This window comes from Squalius cephalus (genome assembly GCF_949319135.1).
Source record: "Squalius cephalus genome assembly, chromosome: 3".
Classification (NCBI taxonomy): Eukaryota; Metazoa; Chordata; class Actinopteri; order Cypriniformes; family Leuciscidae; genus Squalius; species Squalius cephalus.
In genome coordinates this window covers 55,495,243-55,515,571 of record NC_137124.1, presented here as the reverse complement: position 1 = coordinate 55,515,571, position 20,329 = coordinate 55,495,243, and the positions used below count along the sequence as shown (strand labels likewise).

At 38.4% G+C, this 20,329-nt stretch overlaps 1 long non-coding RNA gene across 1 annotated transcript; it reads right to left on the bottom strand.

Moving 5' to 3' along the window:
* Positions 1 to 10,747: 10,747 nt before the first annotated feature.
* On the bottom strand, positions 10,748 to 18,384 carry LOC307155906. Its single transcript, XR_013820614.1, has 3 exons — positions 18,318 to 18,384; positions 16,656 to 16,733; positions 10,748 to 11,029 (listed from the first exon to the last, which is right to left on the bottom strand). It is a non-coding gene; the product is annotated as an uncharacterized lncRNA (long non-coding RNA).
* Positions 18,385 to 20,329: the final 1,945 nt, after the last annotated feature.

The following is a 20,329-nucleotide window of genomic DNA, read 5'->3' as shown; positions in this document are numbered from 1 at the left end:
GGTATAGTGCTAGTCCAGGCTGGTTAGTGCTGGTCCAGGCTTGTTTATGATGGTTAGTGCTGGTATAGTGCTAGTCCAGGCTGGTTAGTGCGGGTCCAGGCTTGTTTATGATGGTTAGTGCTGGTATAGTGCTAGTCCAGGCTAGTTAGTGCTGGTCCAGGCTTGTTTATGACGGTTAGTGCTGGTATAGTGCTAGTCCAGGCTGGTTAGTGCGGGTCCAGGCTTGTTTATGATGGTGCTGGTATAGTACTAGTCCAGGCTGGTTAGTGCTGGTCCAGGCTTGTTTATGATGGTTAGTGCTGGTAAAGTGCTAGTCCAGGCTGGTTAGTGTGGGTCCAGGCTTGTTTATGATGGTTAGTGCTGGAATAGTGCTAGTCCAGGCTGGTTAGTGCTGGTCCAGGCTTGTTTATGATGATTAGTGCTGGAATAGTGCTAGTCCAGGCTGGTTAGTGCGGGTCCAGGCTTGTTTATGATGATTAGTGCTGGTATAGTGCTAGTCCAGGCTGGTTAGTGCGGGTCCAGGCTTGTTTATGATGGTTAGTGCTGGAATAGTGCTAGTCCAGGCTGGTTAGTGCGGGTCCAGGCTTGTTTATGATGGTTAGTGCTGGTATAGTGCTAGTCCAGGCTGGTTAGTGCTGGTCCAGGCTTGTTTATGATGGTTTGTGCTGGTATAGTGCTGATCCAGGCTGGTTTATGCTGGTTAGTGCTGGTAAAGTACTAGTCCATGCTGGTTTATGCTGGTATAGTACTGGTCTAGTTGGTGGTCCAGTATATTCATGCAGTATTCAAGAAAAACGGAGATGGTGAAGCTGGTCTTTGGGTTGAGTGTGAGTAGGCCAGCTGTCTGTATGCAAACAGTGTTTTGGGGACAATAGTTTTTGCTTGCATATAACACATTAATTATGTAAGGACTAAACAATATGAGGTAAAACATATGATTTTTTGAATTATATGATTATAACTTTATGATTTATTTTGCTCCCTTTGCTGAAAGTAGAACATTTTAATTGTTTTAGTTATTATTACATTAATAGTCAAAGCCACTGGTAAATTGGTCAAATGTTTCAAAACATCAGAAGGAATTATCTCCTGTTTCTAAAGATCTGTTCACAAATCAGTTCAAATCAATTAAAAAGAGCTTGTAAATTGCAAAACAAAACTATTTAGAAAAAAAAAGTCTAATAAAAGCATAATAATAAGCAGTTTGTTCAATAAAAGAGGTTTATGAGAAGAGCTCTTTCGATGGGACAGTTAATAACAACTTGATAATGAAAGTTCAAAACTGAAAGTTGCTGTTTTTAAAGACTCATACTCATTTGGGAACTCACATGTATAAAAAAATACAGTTGTCTGTCACTGATACATAAAGTGCACATTGCAGTCAGGAGCATGAAATATTGTTGACAATATTGATAGCATGCACCTTCAACAATTGCTGAAAGAGAATTAATTCAACCTGTCAATGGCCAAGTGCCAAACTAAAGGGAACATTGATCACCATAACGGTGATCAAACCGACTTAAACAACTTTTGTACATTTATCATATGGAAGAAATAAAAAGCAAAACTGGTTTGTAATAAGTGAATATGGCAATGCTGTTTTTGGAGTAGTTTAATCATCCTCTGGTGAGATGTTGATTTTATGAGTCAGTGTGGTTTGTGTGTCAGTTTTAGTTGTGTTTCTGCTCATCTCTGTGTGTGTGTGTGTGTGTGTGTGTGTTCACTGTTGTTAGATGATTGCTGTTCGGTTGCAATTTAGCAAATCCTTTGATGAGTCATAGGCGTTAAATCAGTTTCAGCTGATTTCATCTTAAATAAGGGGTGCACGATTTGAAGATGCCCACACAAGGTTCTGTGAGTGAAATGAAGTGGAAAGGAATGTGAACTTTTTGGTGGCATGAGTGAGAGAGGCTGAACATCAACTTCATCAAATTCACACCCTAAAAACTGGTGAGTTCCTGTAGGAAAGAAAATCACAAATGTGTTAATTAATTATTCAATTCCTTCCTTCCTTCCTTCCTTCCTTCCTTCCTTCCTTCCTTCCTTCCTTCCTTCCTTCCTTCCTTCCTTCCTTCCTTCCTTCCTTCCTTCCTTCCTTCCTTCATTCATTCATTCATTCATTCATTCATTCATTCATTCATGTGTCCTTGAGAAAGGGACAACAACATCTAACCCTGTGATAAGTGTATAACGGCCCTGTCCCAAATGGTACACTTCATATGAACTTACAGTCTTGTGGACTTACAGTGGTCGCTGTGATTGTGAAGTCCATGAGAACGTACGGTGTCCCATTTTTAATTTTAGGTTTCAGAAGGGTGCTCGCAAGCACCCTCTTTGTGGCCGATATGCACTGAAAAAAGTGTGGACTCGAAAGAAGTATGCGAGGCCTTAGGGCCTAAGGCCTCGCATACTTCTTAGGGTTACATTTGGGGACAAGGCCTTAGACTACAAACTAAATAATATTAATAAAATGATTTCTGTAGCAGTCACTGTAGTTGTAGCAGTGGTGGTGTGGAGCAGCGGTGCAGTAAACAATGGCATATGGTCATTACTGAATTAAATGGATGACTCTTTTACACAGTTATTTGTAAAATTGGCATATGTGAACACTGTGGCTCAGTTACTCAGCATTCCTGCGTGTGTGGATTGTTATTAATGGCGAGCAGTGAGGGGGAGAGTTGCATTCAAATGAAATTTCATGGGTCAGGCTATAAAGGTGCTTCAGGGGAAGCATGCAGAGGAGACAGCAGGTCAAGCTGTCATTCATTGTGCCTTGTGGCCTTCTCCCTGCAGGGCAGCTGTAGCCGAAGTGTGTGTGTGTGTGTGTGTGTGTGTGTGTGTGTGTGTGGGGAGGGTATTTGAGGTGGGCTGTATTGTATGGATGAGGTAGAGGAAGTGGAGCGGAAGAGGGAAGTGGGAGCCAGCTGTGGTCACTACACACACACACACACACACACTTAATGTGAGCCAGCTACATACCTGGTTCCGCTCGGTGAGATCTCTATGCACATTAGGTAAACAACTCATAATGGATGATTATGAATGTTGAGATACAGATGGTGTGGTGCTCAAATGAAACCGCTAGACCCTTATTTTCCTGGTCAATGAGGCAGAGATAAGACTGTTTGCAATTAGTTTCCACTCCCATTGTGCACCATGCTGTCTCTTCACTGATGCTGAGCTAAACGACAAGTTCTTTCTCGCCAAGAAATAAGAACCTCATGACGAAGCAGAAATGAGATTAGAAATTTCATATTTATCAATACTCATCTCCTTGAGATTAATTAATGTGGCTGTGCTTTATCATCTCATGAAATATTACTGTAGCCCGCAGCACACTCATTAGAGGCAAACATCACTGTTGCTCTCGCTCATTCTGTATGGGATAGAACCAGTGTTCTTTCGCCCAGTTTCACAGACAAATGCTGAAGACTATTCCCAGACTAAAATGCATTTTTGAGCTGTTTTAACCGAAAGAAACTTGCATTGACACATCTTAAAATATGTCAGTTAGTGATGGGTCGGTCATGAACCAATCGTTCATTTTGAACGAATCTTTAATATGACTCAGGACTACCGAGTTGTGTTCTGTACAGGAAAGTTGTGTTCTGTCTCGAGTCTTTGGGTCTGATTCTTCGGAGTCTTTCGTTCTTTTGTCACGTGATGAATGAACGACTCGAACCCGAAGACTCAAAAGATGAACTAATCAATTCTGTATCCGGTACTACAGACTGCATAGCTCAGTTTATGAGGATGAACGAACGGCTTCGGGAGGTGAGGTAAACTAACAGACTGCATAGCCTGAAGACCCAGATAAATGAATTAATAGTTTCTGTTTCTCATAATTTGGCCTTTTCCTTGCATTGCAATTTTTTTCTTATTCTAAATGCGATCAACATTTGGTGTTTTTGGGGAATTTGGCTAACATGTAACATTTTAAATACATTCTGCAGAAATGAAAGAAATTAATGAAACTCATTCGAGATTCGTTCATTTTGATGAACGAGATTCAAAGATCCGAGTCAGTAAAATGATCCGAACTTCCCACTAATGTCAGTGTCAGTGTTTTGTCTCAAGATGCACACCAGTAATGTTTTTTTCTTAAGACACATTTATAAAAGCTACTTAAATGTCCTAATTGAACTAAGGCCTAATCCTGGCTTAATCTGAGCCCTGTCTGTGAAACCAGGCCTTAATGTATTTAATCTCACTTTATGAACCAATGTCTTTGCTGCTGACCTTTAATGATCCATTTAACCATATTAATAAGCAAAAAATTACTTTAGATAAACATCACATTTTTGTGTTTGTTTTTATTGCTGAAGTAAGAGTGTTAAACTTCTCCTGCGTCCTATTCTTCTGCAATCCATAATGGCAGCACAGCTGAAAGGTTTGTTTGAGCTGCGCCCCCTATACACAGGCGTGAATTTGCATCTTCTTCAGCCTGAGGATTATTCAACACATTACTTCACATATAACACAATAACGCAACACATTACTTAACATAAAAAGTAAATAAGAAAGGCAAATGTTACACAGGCAAGCACCATTCAAAATTTATTTCAGAAAATGCAAAAATATAAGTTAATAATTGATGTTTTGTTTGCTAACTTCTTTTTACTTTCACATATTTTGATGGCACCTCAAACACGGTCTTCTTGGCCTGTTCTGAAAAGAGATTTACATGCACACTGTGTTCTGCTAATGGGTCTCGGCAGCTAATTTGGTAACCGAAAGCCACTGAGCCGCCTTAAATTAATTTAGAACAAAGCCTGAAGTACAATCAAGCAAGTCAGCTATGCCTCAATGACCCAAACGCTAACATAAGTACTTCTTAGTTCCCGTTAGCCGTCTGCTTACTTCCTGTGGGATTTATCTCTAATGAAGTTAGTGATCTTTACCCTCAGAAAATGCTCTTAGATGTCCAGACACTCATTGTGTATTCTAGTCGACAGCAGATGTCCATGTTGGTTTCAACTTTTGTGATCAGACCACTTGTATCTGGAATGTTTAACGTTCCGAATGCACTGCTATGCAACATTTATTAACTCATGCCTTGTTAGTTTCCTGTGTTGGAAAACTTGAGTGAAACTGTAGCAGTACTTATCTCTCTCAGTGAGCACAATGGCAGTAAACCGTGAATCATGTTTATTTAATGTGAACCCGTCTTTGCATGATTACATATCATGTGTAAAGCTGTGGGTTTTATGTAATATGTCTTAGATCTCCAGAGACATTTAATTTTCAGTTTTTCATCATTCTGAGGTTACTTGTCACATGGGGAGGTTGTCACAACGACTAAATCTCAATAAGACGCAAGACATTATGTGGGATTAGCATATATATACAGTCTATATATATATATATATATATATATATATTCTTCAGTAATTAAAGAGGCAATGCTATTCCCTTTTACAAAGTCTTGATTTTGTGTTTGGGTTCTAGAATAGGTTTTCATGCTTGAATGTTCAAAAAACACATTATTTTTGTCACATATTTGACATTGTTGCAGCTTCTCTCTTCCCAGTAACGCTCTCTTTATTTCCTGTCTCTATGAAGCCCCTCCTTCTGAAAAGCACATTGGTCAACCTCTTCGAGCATATCTTTTAGGACCCCCTCGAAAACGAGATGGTGCATCTCAAGGGGTTTATCCTAATAAATAAATTTGAATATCTTAGAAACATCACATCCTTTACCATAACCCCGACTACTCAACTCAAACAGGCCACGTCCTTTTATTTTGCTTATGCCTTGGGCAGGAATTATTTAAATGAGGAATATTGTGACGTGTTTGATCCCGGAAGAGAAAACTGTAATTTTGTTCATTTAGTGATTATCCCTGTTCTTTTTTTTGTGTGTGTGTTTTTAAAATTGTAAATTATTAGGGGCCAAGCACTGAAGGTGCGACGGCACCTGTGTATCCGCTGGCATTCTTCTTCTTCTTCCATTTCTTCTTCTTCTTGTTCCGCTCTGGAAGTCTATGGCAGCCCATAGAACCGTATGGTAAAAAGTTATGAAATTTGGCACACAGATAGAGGACAGTCTGAAATGTCATTATAGCAAACTTCGAGTTTCTAACTCAATCCCTCTAGCGCCACCAACTGTCCAAAATGTCACTTACGTTTATGCTAATAACTTTTCAGCTGTAAGTGCTGGAAACATTTTTTTTTCCCCCTCTGATTCCTTGGCTTAAGACGATTCGACATTGATACGTCGATACGTCTTGAAAATTTTGAAAATCACAAAAATTTAAACACGTAGTCTTCAGACTATGCTGATAAAAAATGTATGTCATGTGTCATTGTCACCTCACTCTGACCACACCACATCAATTTGTTCACAGCGCCACCTATTGGTCGAAAGTGATAAACCATTAAATCAAATTACTAGTGCCTGTATTTATGATTTTTCAGCCATTTTGCCTAAAATCATCTTAATATGTCTTTACTTGCTCATTGTTGCAGTTGGTCTGATGACTTGTCGTGCCTTCTTTGTGCTTGGCCCCTTAATGGCTGCTTGCAGCTATATTTATTATTATTATTATAGTATTCTTATTATAGCAGTAGTAGTAACTTTAAACTTTACATAATATTTCAGTTTTTCAAAAAGGTTATTCTCAAATCAGTCAAAAACAGCAGGTTGCAATGTGACAACTTACCCCATATAGTGTGACGACATGCCCCACTACTGTATCTTCCCCAAACAACCAACCCCACCCCTACACACACACACACACACACACACCCCAAGCCTTGCACATTGAGTGTTGTGTGTTTTCATAATACTGTAACTAATTTAACGCTTTCTTTGGGGTGAATGGATGGAATGTCCATATGTCACCTTGAAGCATTCTGCTGTGAATATGATATATATATTGACTAGGAATGGGAATTCTGGCAGTGCTTCAGAGATGTAGTAGTCAGAGATATGAAGGCTAAATGGATTCCCTCTTTTAAAACATGGGATTCAATTTCAAACCTGGGAGCTAGTGTGGCCACATCTCTCTTCCAACACCCACACACACACTCCTTCTTTGAATCTTCTTTCTTGATTGATGTTTCTAAAGGCAACCAGGGCATACAAACTAATAAATGTGCCAGCTAGACTCGATGAGCAGAGATGATTTCTGGGATTAAGCAGAAAGGTTTTTGTATAGAATCAGGTCAGGGAGTTGACAGAGATTTGAAGAGGAACATTTCTTTAAATTCAGTTGCCATATTTGCTGCAGATGATGGTCTTGCAATCACATCTAACTCGACCACACTACGGCACAAAATAAAGTGGATCAAAGGACTGTTGTCCATATGCAGTGTCCAGTCACAACTGTCTATATTAGGTCAAATCAAAGTGCTTTCACTTGCGCTGTTGATTATATTACTGGTATAAATCCTAAAAATCCACAGAGAAACTTTAATATTACTAAATCTGTCACTGTCTCTAATGATAAAAACTCTGAAAGAATCAGGAGTCCTGGCAAGGGCATATATTAAAATACAGTACAGTACAATAATACTGCACTTAAAAGTAGCCTACTGTGTTTTAACATGCTCTACACAGAAAAAAAGAAAAAAATGTGGCCTCACTTTTTCCAGTTGCAGGTTTGCTGCCCCTTTTTTTTCAGCAGCAGCTTCCTCACAAAGCCCATATTACTTTGTGACGTTCACAGAACAATGGACCTGCAGCGCCCAGGTAAACGTGATTTCACCAAGTACAACATGTTCTCGGTTCAACATCAGACTCAAAGGGACAAGTTTGCAGTTTTTGCCAAGCTCAGGCTTAAAACCATGCAGGATTAAGAGCTTCTACATCAGTGTTATTCACCATAATTTCCCTCTAATTTTAGGGATAGGGTTAGGGCTATGTTTTCGCACAGGAATGTCAACAATATATGTTGAACCAAGAACATGTCTTACTTGGCAAAATCACAGTGACCCAGGGCCGACGCTATTTAATTTGACATGAATGAAAATGAGGCTGTGAGGGACAGACGCTCAGTCTGTTCAATGGGTTATACTGACATATAAGGATAGTCCACCCAAAAACGAAGATTCTGTCATTAGCTACTCACCCTCATGTTGTTCCAAACCTGTAAGACTTTCGTACATCTTTGGAACACAAATGAAGATCTTTGTAATGAAATCTGAGAGATTTCTGTCCCTCCATTGACAGCTACGCAACTACCACTTTCAAGCCCCAGAAAGGTAGTAAAGGCATCATAAAACTAATCCATATGAATTGAACGGTTTGGTAAAAAAAATTCTGAAGAGACACGATTGCATTATATATATAAACTTTATTACAGGCTCTAGGCCCAACAGCAGGACATACACCATACAAAAACAAACAAACAAACAAAAAAAAAAAAAAAAAAAAAAATTACATAAACATATACAATACACCCTTTTTCACAAAAGTCTTAAAAGGCACTCATACCAATGCTTCCATAGATGTGATTGATATCGGACCGAGCTACACCTGGGACTTGTGAGCCTTACTATAATATAGTTTTGTGACTCATCAAGTCGACACATAAACTTAAACATTAGGTTCCTCAAGAGGGCCTGTAAACAGCTTAGCCTCAAGTCACAAAAAAGCTTACTTGCACTGCTGCTCCTGGGCTTCTTCAGCAGTATCCTCAGACAATCATTATATGCTACCTGCAGTTTGCGCATGGTCTCCTTTTTGTAGTTGACCCATAATGGGGCTGCATACATAGGGGTACAGTAAGCACGAAACAAGTGCACTTTCACATCATCAGAGCAGTAATAAAATTTCCTGACTAACATGTTCGCTTGGACATACAACATTCGTCTTTGCCTATACATGTCAGCATCATCTTCCATTATATGATGAACAGATTGAATTTAGGCTTTTATTCACATATAAACATTCATCCACTCAGACATCAGTTGTGGTAAACAGAAGCTCATGCATGTTTGCTTGACGTGCGAGAACCAATGAGGTTCATTCTTGTGTTACGCAGCACGTTTGAGCTTCAGCAAGAACCAATGAGGTTCTTTCTCGTGTTATGCAGCACGTTTAAGCTTCAGCAAGAACCAATGAGGGTCACTCTTGTGTTACGCAGCACGTTTGAGCTTCAGCAAGAACCAATGAGGTTCTTTCTCGTGTTATGCAGCACGTTTAAGCTTCAGCAAGAACCAATGAGGGTCACTCTTGTGTTACGCAGCACGTTTGAGCTTCAGCAAGAACCAATCAGGTTCTTTCTCGTGTTATGCAGCACGTTTAAGCTTCAGCAAGAACCAATGAGGTTCATTCTCGTGTTACGCAGCACGTTTGAGCTTCAGCAAGAACCAATGAGGTTTGTTCTCACGTGTTAAGCAGGTTCGGTTGAGCTTCTGTTTATGTTCGCTGATCAAAGTTTATGTGAATAAAAGCCTCATCATGTAAAGTGATGGAGTCTCTTCAGAAAATTTAGTCTAAACCGCTCAATTCATATGGATTCTTTTTACGATCTCTTTATGAACTTTTTGAAGTGTCAAAGTGGTAGTTGCATTAGCTGTCAATGGAGGGACAGAAAGCTCTCAGATTTCATTAAAAAAATCTTCATTTGTGTTCCGAAAATCTTGCGAGTTTGGAACCACTTGAGGGTGAGTAATTAATGACAGAATTTTTATTTTTAGGTGAACTAACCCTTTAAGATATTTAACGTGGCAAAGCAACTGAAGTAGTGACAGATCTTTTCTGTATTTGATCTGTATTTCTAGTATAACGGCTAATTGAAAATTAAGAAATGTTGGTCGGGACTTGTTGATTGGCTTTTGAGGTGTTGCACTCAAAAATGGAGGCAAAATTAGATTTTGGAGATAATATTTATTTCTCTATTTATTGTGCATTTATTGTCTTTTTTGGTGGTGGATATTATTAACACAAAAAGAAAAAAAAATGCATATGCAAACATATGCATAGATGAATCGTTCACAATAAGATATAACATGCATTTGAAAAATAAAGAAGGTGATTTTGTTTTATCTCATACTGACTAATCAAACTTCAAAGGTGCTGAAAGAACCGGTAAACTTGTTTAAATTAAAATTCACATATAAAATAAAAAATGTAATCATGTGACCCTTTTAATTCATTTATGATTAAGCTGGAACTTCCCATCAGAATTTTTAAACTATTACTTGGGCAGTGACGACTTTGAGGATGTAATTAATGTTGGCGCATATTACACTTCTTGCATCGCCCACATGTAGAATGTCCAGGCAAACTGCATGTACCCACATACTTTGTACGTGTGAACACTATCCGGTGTCATGGTGAATGGACGGTAAGTTAATCTACTCAGGTAGTAGTTATCTGAGGCCAGTGTTCCTCTGTAAGCTCACAGCAGGTTGTGTTGCACACACAGCGAATACACTGAGTGAAACAAGACCCATGTGTAGCAGATTGAGGGTCAAGTGTTAATGTCTGACATGTGTAAGGGGAGACGTTGTCTGCCGTCCACGCCTCATCCCTTAGCAGATGTCCACAGAGTCAAGCAGGACATTCAATAAAGTCTATTCACTGCTTTATATTCTTCAATTCTCTTAGAGAGTTGTCAAGGCCTTTTGGACATGCCCACATGGGAGAAACACACAAAGCTGCCTCTATGTTAGCATTTGTATGCAAAAACCTCAAACCTCAAAGCACATGTTCAATAGAATGAGAGGTTTTTGATGTATTTTGAGAAGCATACCTATTTACACATTTTATGTCGATAATACAGAGCTTTCATGAGCTTGACAAAATGGCCTTAATGTTTTGAATTTTTCATCTTTGCCTCCATGAGAAACTTCAGAGTGTTGAAAGACAGTGCTGGGAGTGCTGGAATCGTGGTGGCGTTGGCAGCCTTGAGTGCCTGCTCACTTTCTCAGCCTCTTAGAGTTGCTTTTCTCTGCAGCAGAGCTGTGGACAACACACACAATACTGCCTTTCATCTGCCTAGAGCCGCATCTCTGTTACCTCTCTGATAGCATCAGTGCTCACACATTGTTCTGCTTCCAGAGGATATGCTTTTAAAATGCTGGCAAGAAAAAAAAGAGAGAAAACAGTAAGGAAAAATAACATTAAAAATGCAAAGTTTGGACCCCATTGACTTCCATAGTATTTTTCCCCCTCCATACTATGGAAATCAATGATGCATATCAACTGTTTGGTTCAGAAGAAATATCTTCTTTTGTGTTTAGAACAAGACAGAAATTCATACAAGTTTGGAACAACTTGAGGGTGAGTAAATGATGACAGAATTGACATTTTTGGGTGAACTATCCCTTTAAGATCTCAGGATGCAACAGGATTTGCAAATCGTAGCGCATTGAAAATAATGTCAATGGTAACACTATTTCTCGTGGGTTTTTAAAATGCATGTGTTTAGGGGCTAAAATTCCTCACAATCCCTTGCACTACAGAAGAGGAGGGATTTATTTTCAACTTTGCATAAACATGGGGAAGAATGTAAGGTTGAAGTTGCAACAGTTTTTAAATTAATCTAAAACTTAGAATCTAATAATGAATTTGAAGTTGCTGATTTTAGCTAGATGTAACCGCAAACAGTATGTGACAAGAGGGTAATTTTTTTTTTTAGTATGTCAGTACAGGTATATTGTCATAATACATATTCAAAAGGATATACTTTCTCATAACCAATATCCCTTGTGAAAAAGAAGAACACTTTAGCAAACTTCTTTTTAAAGAGTACTTATTAAAAAAGGAAAAAGTACAGTAGCTTGCCGGTTTTTTGACCCACTTAAGTAGTACATCTTTATAATATATGTAAATGTTAAAAGTAATGGTAAATTATATACAAAGTATTTAACATGTGCTTTTAAATGTTAGTCAACGATCAAATTAAGTGAATTTTTTAAAAGCATGACAAAAGAATATTAAAACATTGATTTAAAAGTAAAACTTTTATTTTGACATTATTACAAAAGTGCACTTAAAAAAAGAAAAGAAAGTTAAGTGTGTTAACATAATGGGCCCTATTATATAGCCGGCACAATGCAGGGCATTCAGCCTAGTTTCAGCCTGACTCAGTTATCATTTTCACGTCCTGCGCCACGTTGTTTAAATAGCAAATGCATCTGTGCACCCATGGGCGTGCTGGTCTGAAAACGAGGTGTGTTCTGGCGCATTGTTGGCGCGTTGCTATTTTGAGGCAACTGAAATGGACTGAGCCATTGATCAACTGAAACCTGGTCTAAAGTCAATGGCGCAATATTTATTTATTTATTTTTTGTTATTTAAAGAGCGCGTTAGTAATGTGCGCCTATAGGCGGGTCCACAACGCACATACACTCTGCTTATTACACACACAGCGACGCGCAGCAGCACACAAACATGCCAAATATAAAAAATGAAAGAATAACAAATGTAAAAGATTATTATTGTGTACATAAATATATGGTGGAATCCGGCTTGCCCCGTAGTTGGTCTGCTCATGCGCTTTAACCTCGCGCACAACCAGATCTGTTTTCGCTCTGGAGAAGCATTCAGATTTTCCGCTTACAAATTCCTCAATGTAAATATGTAAAGGGAATGGGAGATGAGACTCTGATTGGTTTATTGCACGTAAATCCCAAAACACACCCATTACTCATTAAGAGAATAGGGACAACTCCTTTAGACCATGCGCCTGGCGCGCCGACCATTTTGCCCGTCGTTAAACTAGCAAAAGTGGATTCGGACACGACCTAAGTGAACTTGCGCACCATGCGCTTAGATCGTTAAAATAGGGCATACAGTCTAAGATCTGTTAAAGAAATTCTCAGAGTTATGACATAACGTTCTGTGTGACGTAATATTCAATTCCAAAGTGTTGCTAAATTGTATGACATTTATATAATACATTATTTTATATAATACATTATTTGTGTATAACAAATGCTTCTGTTATGATTTGTGGTATGAATTGTCTAGTACTGTGGTATCTGTCTAGACAATCTCTGTTATCTCAGTAGATAATTCATGACTCCCCCACTTAAACAGTCACTTAATTGTTAAGGACCCACCCTTGAATAAACACACATACACAGTCTGTTCATCACATCCCTGAAATGAAAATAATCACATTGAGGCTTGACACAATGTGTTAGGAATATGTGGGACCCACATTGCAGAAAAACCCCAAAGAGAGCCTGCCCATCAGATTGGCTCAAAGCTCACAGTGAGTCAGCCACAGTATTGTCTGTGTGCTTGTATCTCGAAGGCATGGAGAGCAGTTTTGATGTAGTAATGAATAAAAAGAGCATGCCTACTCAGACCCAGCCTAATTCAAGATATGCTGCCCTTAAGATATATATGAAATTACATAGCATTTGATGAGGTTTATTCTGGCAAGGGGAATGACAATAACCTTTCACTCCATGCTTTCCCCACAGTTTTTGCTGTTTCTTGGTGTCTGCAGTGATGCAGCAATTAATTTAAGCCTTCATCTTAAATAAAGTCTTCTCTAAAAGAATTCTCACTATTAACTAACTATTAACTACGACTTTTGCCTCAATAAACTCCTAATTACTGCTTATTAATGGTTAGTAAGGTAGTTGTTACGTTTAGGTATTGAATAGGATTAGTAATGTAGAATAAGGTCATGCAGAATAAGGCATTATTATGTGCTTTATAAGTACTAATAAACAGCCAATAAAAAAAAAAGCTGTCTTCAAAATTTCATAAAAAGGTTGGGAAGTGATTGGAACAAAATAAATGCACTGTCCCCTTATATTTGATTTTTTTTCACCCAAGACATTCTTTCAATTCTTAAATCTCTGAACTATAAAGTGTATCAGTTAAGCAGGATGTGAATCTGTGTAGCACTGAGAGAAAGTAATATGAAAACTACTGGTAACATGTAAAGTAAGGTTCCATTAGTTATTAGTAATTAATGCATTAATTAACATTAACAACATGAGCTGCATGGAATAGAGAAAGTGATCGAAATGATTGATATTCTAAATGGTTTAGTGCCTCTTTGTTTACGGTTTGCATATCTGCAGTCCTAATTTTGGTTTCCCTTTTTGAATGACAAATATAGACTATTGATACCTGATAATATAGACAGTTATTTTCTTGCACCAGACACAGAATGCACATGGTAGTTGACAGTCGCCTGTAGTCCTTTTGGTGTGATCAAGTGCAGCTTTTTGGCCCAGACGCAGCCTATTGGCCAAATTGTTGCCGCTAGTTCTTTGACGTTGGCTTGGTGTCTCACGGCCTTAAGTTGCCTGCAGGCTCCAGGACAACAGGCTGCTGATTTGACCTGTAGCCAATGTGAGAGGACCTTCATTAGGCCTAATCCCATTCAAATTAGGAGGCTGAATAGAGATGCTTTCACAAAGGCTGGTGTCAGGTAGGTCGTGGACCAATGTTCGATACTGAAAAGTGAGGTCTAAACTCTGCAACTGAAGGATTTGATCCTCTGCAGGAGACAATACTGGCCTCTTGTGTCTCGTCAGAAAAGGCTGTGTACTCAGTAGACTTTCCTTGAACTCTGGGATCCCAGTTTTGGCAAACAAATTGATTGAACACAAATTAAGAGGGTATTGAGTACAGCAGAAGTTTGGAAAACTATGAGCTGTTCACAAATTGTGAAATGTCCTGTTGAGTTTAAATTGTGAATCCTGTATATCAGCAAGAACTGCTCACCTCAAAGCTTCTACAAAATGGCGCAATTAAAAGAAATTCCAGAGCAGCTGAGATGTTGAAATATGTCGGCCTTGAAAAGGTTGCAAAGCCATTTCTAAGTTTATTGAACTCCACTAAACCAAAGTGCAAGCCAGAGCCTCCACTTGGGAGACTCGGTTCCCAAAAGCGGGAAAAATTTCCCCAAGAACACTGCAGCACCTCATTCATCTTTTCAAAAGAACTGTTACAGTGAAACATGGTAGTGACAGTGTGAAGAAATGGGAATTAATTTCTGCCTGGGGATCTGGACAATGAATTATCATTTAAGGGAACATGAAGTCTAGCCTGGCTAACGTCAGACCTCTTTCTCATTGAGACATAGTCTGGGAACCACATGTTCATTTTCTCGTATTTGAGGCGTGGTTTACGAATGCCCAGAGCCGTTTATTGGGCGCTACGAATGTCTATCAAATGCGCCTGTACGTAGCTCATAGCCAATCGTTTCAATTATACCAGATGACGTATGTAGAGCGACAGAAATTCGACGAGGAAGAAGACGAAATAAACTTGCGTTCTAAACTACTCAGAACACTATCTAAGGCTGCATCGAAAGGTAACTTCACGTCTGATGCCATGTTGGATCCATATATATAAACAAACTGCTTCGGTGTGTCGCATAGACGTCGTCATCATCTTGCTGCTCCCTCCCCGTTCTGTGATTGGTTCCCTTTTTGAGGGGAAAATCTGGGCCATGGTATCCAGGCTGCCTAGCAGCGTGAATAAAATTGTGCTGCGCGCAAGGCAGCATGGGGAAACCCAGGCTACATGAAGTCTGCAATTTACCAGATATTCTTCAAGATTGTCCAAACATCTATGCCTGAGATTAAGCTCAAGTGCAACTGTGATGCAGCAGTACAATGATCTAAATGTCCCCAACACTTGGGCCAAAGTTAGTGTGTGTTGAAATAATGGATGGAGATGGACAAGACTAGATGACTGTCCAGATATATAACATCATGACTTGAGTAACAAACTGAAGTGGGGAAGTTGTCACCTAAAGGTTAGATAGTCTAACTGGTAACCTGAAAGTTGTGGGTTTGATTCTCAATACTGGCATGAAATGACTAAGGTGCCCTTGAGCTAGGCACCAAACCCCCAATCGCTCCCTTGGCGCCACAGTAACTTGGATGGGTTAAATGCAGAGGACAAACCCTGAGAATGGGTTACCATACTTGGCCTTCACATGTCACTTACTTAATCGAGAAATACAGATTTGCTTTTACCTAGTAATAGAGAGGTGTTCACATATACGAAGAACCAATTATAGTAGAGAAAAATGATGTAATGAATCATGTCACGTTTGCCATGCACTTATTCTATATAAACTGGTGTTCTCTTTTTGTCGTGAGGTGATTGAGCTGAGGTCCTCCCGGTCACGATTAAACCATTTCAAAGGCATTGCTTGGAGTCTGTTTGGTAACTGTTGTGCAGCAGATCAGCAAAACTAGAGATCTTATTCCCAAGTGGGGAACGAATAGTGTTCATAGAGGGAGAGACGTCGTCCGACTCAGAGTCCGGGGTTACCAACGTAGTTAGAGTAGCTATTATTCTTAGTCATCTTTTGTGGTCAGAATACTAGTATTTCAAGTCTTAGGCATCTGGGTTTACCTGATGTTGTCAGAGTGGCTATTCTTAGATGTGGAGGGTTACCGACATAGTCAGAGGGGAGGTCATTTCGATGATAATTTTGGATTGGAGGTGCCAATCATAGGGTGTCGTGGGAGACAACTGGATTGACTTAAGCCAGGTGCGTATGGGAATTTCTACCACAGGATACAGCACAATATGTGCACTGCAAAGGTTTGCGTAACGCTGATGTAAAATCAGAGATCTTTCACACCAAAGGAACGCGTATTTACACTGCTCGAATTATTCAGACCCTCTTTAGGTCTCTGTCTTGACTCATTTTCGAGATGGATTACCATCTTCAATCTCAATGTCTGTGTCATGGATCTGGCTGAAATTCTTACCTTCAACGTCAGGAAATGAGACCTGGAGCTTTTTCTTCAATTCAGTCTTCTCTCTCTCACTTGGTTTGGGGTTGGCCACTAGTGAAGAAAAAGGAAATCTGTGATCGAAAAACCAATTTGCTCCACCACGTTCTAAATATCTGAAGGTATCCTGTGCTGTGCCCCTCACAGTCTATGGCTGTTAAGCTTGCTAAGCTATTTTCTTAGATGAACACTATTAACAGCAAATGAAGACACTGTATTGGCATTTGGATTGTCCTTGAAGTTTAACTAAATCTTTGTAACATTGTTGCTTATATTCCTTATACATTAGCCTACATATATTTAGAGACAATATTTCAACAAAAATTTAAATGAAATTAATCACAAAAAAAAATCATGAGGTTAATTTAAATGAATAGTTTTAATCTAATCTAATCTAATCTAATCTAATCTAATCTAATCTAATCTAATCTAATATAATATAATATAATATAATATAATATAATATAATATAATTCCAATTGTTAATTTGGCTTTTCCCCAAAGCTACATGTTGCACACATATAACAGGGACTGACCCCTGGAGGAAGTATTGCTTCAATCAAAACTTTGAAAGTTAAACCTTCAACCTTCAGTGTTTTTTTTAATTTTTTTATGCTACTCATAAAGTACAATCTTACTAAACTAGTTTGCATTAGGACTACATCCCTTTTCAGGTAAAGGATTTCCAGTTCTAAGCATTTTTTGCAAGTGACTGGAAAGGGGAAACTTACTCTTGAAAACAAATGTTACTTTATGTGAGATAAAGAGACATATTTGCATGTTTTGGGACTGTGGTAAAAAGGGAAGGGCTAGCTGATTGTTGTTATGACTGATGTATGCTACTTTCTTCTTTGTGCTTTTAAACAATACTTCACATTACATTTTTTTCATATTTAATTTGTATTGCATGTGATTGTCAATAAATATTACTTTTAATAGGTGAAAACCTATCCACAACTGAATTAATTTCAAACAAAGAATTATATTTTTCTGAGTTAAGACCATTAAACATCTTTTTTACACCATTCCATTCATCATATTAATGTATAACTCTTTTGCATTCAGATCATACATGGTAAAGTAATTTGAAACTGGCTGTAGATTTACCATGACATTTGTACATTAATATACAAAGAGAGTTTTGCTTCACACACACACACACGGATGTTTGAAGTGTGAAATTCTTCTGTGACAGTTGTGCCACAGGGTTGAAGTTCTGTCATGCAGAGAGACAGTGCTCAATTGGGGGAACTACAGTACTTTGAAACTGTAGCTTTCCAAGCTACAGGCTACTAATTTAAAGTAGATAAGCTACAGTCAGGCTACTCCTTTAAAATATTTAGTCACACTACAAGCTACTAACAAAATCTAGCAAACACTGAAGCTATAATCAACAGGGCAGTATCTTTTTTCTACTGTAGATATATTAGCTTTTTTCCATGTGCATGCAAGTGTATTAATACAATTTATCTATAATATGCAATAACTCCCCCTTTTTTTGAAAGGGATCAGTTTCTGGAAGTTCCAGAACCCTAAAAGGTTCATGATCTTTTAATTTTTACAGTAACACTATCATTTAAATGTTTGCAATAGGTAAGATTTTTAAATGTTTTTGAAAGAAAAGTATTTTATACTCACCAAGGCTTATTGCAAACTGTTTTCTATTTTAATGAATGTAATTTATTCTTGTGATGGCAAAGCTGAATTTTCAGCATTATTAATCCACTCTTCAGTGTCACATGATACTTCAGAAATCATTCTAATATGTGTAACATATTAGCAACACCTGTGCGCTATGCATTGATTAAATCCAATTAATGGACAGATAATCACCACAGCCCACTTTAATCCTTTAAAAAATCTCCCAAAATCATGTCTTAATGGATTAATTACCTAACTAATAGTGTAAATTGATGTGTTAATTACCACAATGGGTCAAAGCACATCCTTGCTGAATCAAAGTATGAAGTAAACATCTCTTAGTTTGGCTGACTGTTTATTGTGCTGCTGTTGACTCTGAATCTGACAGGACATTCAGATCATCTGATTGTGCTCCTCTGATCAAAGCTCCTATTACAGAGCAGCCAGGCTCCAGCTGAGGGCTGGATAAAGTGACATTTTCAGAAAGACAGCATTACACTGGCCGCAGGGCATGTCTTGAGCTCTCTTTGAAATTCTAGAAAGCAGCATGGTTATGGTCCAGTGCTCTTAGGTATGACATGCATGCCTCAAAAAAGAAAAAACAGCTGCTTTTTTTTTACTGTATTTTTTTAAAGGGCCCTTGAAATCAATATAACTTTTAGTAAGTATACAAATACAATATGTTGGTTAGCTTTGATGCCATATACACATAAAATTGAAAGTCTGGCAACACTTTATTTCAATGGTCAACTTTAGACATTCTACTAACTATAAGTAACTTTTTAACTACATGTCAACTAGCAGTCATTAGAGTATTAGTAGCTTAATATCTGCTAACACTTTATTTTGATGTTCCTCCAACAAACATTCTACTAAATATAAGTAACTTTGCAACTACTGTACATGTCAACCTATTCTCCTTAGCCAAACTCTAACATCTTACCCTAACCTAACAGTCTACTCTACTCTACTGAAAGTGAGTTGACATGTAGTTGCAAAGTTACTTATAGTTAGTAGAATGTCTAAAGAGAAGAGAGAGTGAGCCAATCAGCAGCCGGTCCACTCATGATGGGGGGAGGAGAGAGAGTGAGCAAGAGGGAGATTTGAAGAAAGACTGTAGAAAGAGAGATGGCTGAGAGACATTACAAAAGAGAAAAGGTCAGAGTAATATCACTCACTGAAACTAGAAGAGTTATGATCAGGCAAGAGCTTTAGGACCTGCGTTAATATTAGAAAAACTTTCCAGTGCTGGAGAGACCTGAGTGGGCAGGCCTGAAAATAGATGCCGATGTTGTGTTGTTTCTGCTCCATACTTGAGTTACATTTGTTTTACTCTGTTTCACAGAACCAACATAAGCTGTTGTTGTAATGTTAGCTCTAGAAACAGGACAGTTTTGAGTGTCATTGTTTGTCTGGAGCTGATGTGCTGTTGGCGACTAACAACCAACTCTTGTTTTGTATACACTCTTGTGTATTATATATTCACTTTTTGCTCTTCCTTGTCGTTCGTCCATCATCTTGGCTTTATTTTTTGTGAAGAATTATTTTGCTTGGTAAAGAGACATCCACTGTTGCATTGTGTGTTCATGCATTTTAGGGTTGGAGCAATGAAGGGAGGGGTGTGTTTGTTTGTGTTAATTTCAAATATCAACAGCATTTCTCAGAAATCCCTAACTGTGGACTGTCACCTAAATGAAATGGGCATTAAAAAATGTACCATTATGCACTGTCACTTTAATGACTTTATGACTTTCTGCTATGCTTGAATTGCACTATTTTATTGTTTTACTGTAATTGTTTACTGTTGCTATGTATTGTGTGTATCAGGTGGTGTTGTTGTTTATTCTTGTATTGGTTGCACCTCGGTCTGTACGGAACGAAATTTCGTTCAACTGTATACATGTATACAGTAGAATGACAATAAAGTTGACTATGACTATGACTATGACTATGAACTGCACCTTAGGCTACGTTTACACGTGGCCGGTTATTTTCATAAACGGACATTT